The sequence below is a fragment of the Nymphaea colorata genome, unplaced genomic scaffold (assembly GCF_008831285.2).
Source record: "Nymphaea colorata isolate Beijing-Zhang1983 unplaced genomic scaffold, ASM883128v2 scaffold0656, whole genome shotgun sequence".
NCBI classification, from domain to species: Eukaryota; Viridiplantae; Streptophyta; class Magnoliopsida; order Nymphaeales; family Nymphaeaceae; genus Nymphaea; species Nymphaea colorata.
Genome location: NW_022205162.1, coordinates 8,124 through 12,041, shown reverse-complemented (window position 1 = coordinate 12,041; position 3,918 = coordinate 8,124).

The following is a 3,918-nucleotide window of genomic DNA, read 5'->3' as shown; positions in this document are numbered from 1 at the left end:
TGTGAGTACCCAACAAGCGGGTTGTTCATGTTGGATGGACCGCAATGCTGCCTTGGGACGCGTGGAGCTGGCGAGTCCCTGAAGAGTGATCGATTCCCCTTCTCCGTCTGGGATGAACGTCATGGCAAAGTTCTTCACATCCCAACGAATATCCTTCCAAGTTAGGAACCAAGGCATTCCTAAAATCAAGTCGACTCCGTCTAATGGAATGACTAGGCAATCCACTTTGAAGTTCTTCTTCTTGATGTTGACATCAATGCCCTTTCCTTCATGAATGCACTTGAGTCTATGACCCCCTCCCACGATTATAGTCTGTGGGCTGCTCTCATTGAGAGTGACCTTGCACTTCTCAGCGGCTTCTTCGGTTAAGAAGTTGTTTGTTGCACCGCTATCGAGCAGAATCAAAACTTTCTGGCCATTGATGCGGCCAAAAACTCTCATGGCGTTAGCCTTATGGGGATCCTGGATAGAATGTAAGGATTCAACCTCTTCAGATTTGTCTTCTCTGTTCGAGGTTTCTCCCTTCTGTGGTTCCTCAGATTCAATTTTCTTTCCTTTTCTCTTCACTTGGACTTCCTCATCAGACGAGGAACTGGAACTAGAGCTAGAGGAAGAATCGCTCTCTGAACTGGAGCTTGTCTCCGGTTCATCAACCACCACGATGTTGAATAGTGCCTTGCACTGGTGGTTCTTCTCCCACTTACCCTCACATCTAAAGCATAGGCCCTTCTTCCTATACTCTTCTATTTGTTTTGGGGTCAGGTAACGTGTTGGGAGGTCACGGCCCGGTCTTGGGTTGGGCCTATAATCGTTCCCACGGTTGTAGGGAACCAATTCCTTCCCTTGGGGACGGAATTCTCTACTTTGATTCCGAGAAGTAGAGGAGAATGAGGGTTTCTTCCTCAACTTGTCCGACTTACGAGCCTTTCTTTCTCGTTTCTCTCTTTTTTCTTCTTTTCTCTCTTCAATTCTCTCCTCATACAGCCTGGCCATTGCGAAACATTCTTCTAAACTACCGAAGCGATGGATTTTCATCTCTCTTTTGATATCGCTTCGTAGTCCACCCTTGAACGACCCTATGAGGGCCTTCTCTGGCCATTGCACCATGCTGGCCAACCTCTCGAATTGCCTTTGGTAGACAGGCACGGTGGTGGTCTGGGTTAAGTTTTTGAGATCCTCGTCATAATCTATGAACGTGGAGTCTCCAAACTGCAACTGCAGACTCGCTTTGTATTTTTCCCACGTTGGGTCGGCCGTCTTATGTTCAAACCAGAGGTAGTGGGTTGTTGCTTCGCCGGTCATGTTGGCCGTAGCGATTTCAATCCATTCTTCTTGTGGTACATGGTGACACAAGAAGAAACGTTCGGCCATGAATAGCCATTCTCGAAGATGTTCCCCATTGAACTTAGGGAAATCATATTTGACGGAAGGTGTCCGTCTCTCTTCAAAACGTGTAGGCTCTCTTCGAGTTCTCCTAGGACGAAGTGGTGTTTCGTCCTCTCCTTCGGAAAGCTCAAAAATTGGGTTCCGAATGGGTTGACTAGTTCGTTGACCTTGAGGAGGTCTGTAGTATTCACTTGTAGGCTCGTTTAGATACCTGTCTGGAGGTGGTCCCATGACTCTACCTCCTTCCAAACTCGTCCCAACATGTGAAATGTTGTTGGGATTAACCTCAGTGTCGGTTTGATAGCCAGGTATAACTAGCAAACCTTTTCCTTTCTGTTGATTCGGACCCTGAGTGGTCCTCTGCTCAACAACGACTTGGGTTTGGTTGTTGGCCAACTGTCTGAACATGGCGCGGATTTCATCCATTTCCTTTTGGTGTTCCGCGTTCTGACGATCCATGTCCTTCTTCCTAAAGTTCTCAACTTTGGCCATTTCGCTACGCATTTGTAGCAATTCCTTCTCTATGCTTAGGATTCTACCTAAGGCATAGTCCGGAACTTGCCCCCTTTGAGTTGGAGGGGCATCTCCTGCTTGCTCCTGAGGAATGTCCTCAAGAACAGGCTCATCGGAGCTCACGTTCTTCTTGGATTTACCCATAGAATTCGTGAGTTAGGCACCCAGTGAAAACACGCACAAACTAAGGAATTTGGCTATTTGGAGCCAACGACAAAAGAAAATCCTAAACTAACGCACACGGAAAATGCACTGCTGAAAGCTGGACTCAAACACTCCTCGCCTTGACTGATTTGCTGAAGCTGAATCTTCTTGCAACGAGTGCTTGAACTTCAATAACAGCCTCAAGACTGCTCTGATACCAATTGTTAGACCACTCCTGCTAGAACTAGAATTTCCTAACCAAGAGCGACCTACCTTCCCAGGTCTCTTGAGTGCTACTCAAAAACCGAAAATTCCTAAGACAATTAATTACAACACTTCTACCCGGCCGGACAGACCCCGGCGCAAAAACCCTTAGGACAGAAGATTCAGGTGCGGAATACCCTTATTCCCAAATCCTAACTACGGGCAGACCTAAGACAAACACTACAAGGGTTGACGCGGCTTTTACAATCGTAAGCGATACAAGAATTCACTCGTCTCACTCAACAAACCACTCAACCAAACACACAAGACGAACGAGCAAACCACGCCCAACAATAAGCAAATGGGTACGGTCGGCTCCTTGTGGTCGTGTCTCGGGCAGCTGGCCCTTGAGGTACCACGGCAGGGAGCTAGGCCGAAGCCTTGGGCTAAAACAATAACTAAAACAAACTAAATGGAATCCTAAAACCGAAAGCACAACACCCTCCCCGGAATCTACAAGTGAGCTAAGGTGTTACCGGCCAAGGGCTAGCCTTGGCTGAGCCGGAACAACCGCGGGGTGAAGACCAAACCCCAGGCAATGCAGCAACGGGCCGGCGAGAAGCGCGCGGCCTGGACAGCCTCCTGCTGTCGGACGAGTAGACAGACGTTGCCTGGAACAGTAGCCTGCTGCCGAGCAAAGACGGTCACGCGAGGAACAGAGACAGCCACCTGCTGTCGAGAATCACCTCCGGACGCGCGGCCGTGAAGGACACGGGCTAGCTGTCGGATGCGGCCGGCTGACGAGTGGCCGAGAGGACAGCAAACTGCGGTCGGGCACAGACTGACGGACGAGACCTGACTGTCGAGTGCAGACCTACGGTAGCAGCGGCAAAACAAAGGCGAGTCGCTGTCGCCTTGGACGCCGGAAGAGCAGCGACTGGATGTCGCCGAGGCGCTGGCGCGTTGCCGCTTGCAAACTGAAGACAGGTCGGCGGGGGAAGGTCGACTGGGCAGCCACCTGCTGCCTGGAGCCGAGAGGAGAGGGCGACCGACTGTCGCCGCTAGGCTGGACAGAAGCCGCGGACAAGACGAGGGGGGCGAAAGCCGAGTTCGGCAGTGCCTACCTGCCTATTCTCCGAATGGCTCAGCCACGGACGCCGGCAGGAAACCCGACGATGGAGAGCGCAGCCGAGGTGCTGGCCGAGGACTGCTAGCGGTGCGCTAGCGTCGCCGACTGAACCTAGTCCCTAGCTACGGCAGGGCTGGGCTTGGACTGGCGGGGCTCTACAGGTAGAACAGTCAAGATAAGAGGGCTCGGGCTGGGGTAGGCCGAGAGTCAACAGGGCTTAGGTTCGATAGGGAGGTTAACCTAGCTAAAGGGTAGGTTAGGCCGAGAGCTAGAACTAGAGAGAGTGAGGTTAAGGGTAAGCTCGGTCGAGGAACTTAGGCACTTGGGTGAGCTGGGGTAGATCGAGGCTGGGCTCGGTTGGGGGTAAGTGAGCTGGGTCACTCGAGCTAGACTCGAGTCAACTAGGTTAGTCCTAGCTGGGCTCGGGTTGACCGAGTTCCTAGGGATGAGGATGAGTTAGGTCAAAGGAGCTCAAGTCAACTAAGAAGAAATCGACTAGGTGAGCTGGGTTCGGTCAAAGTCAAACTAGGTTGGGTTTGACT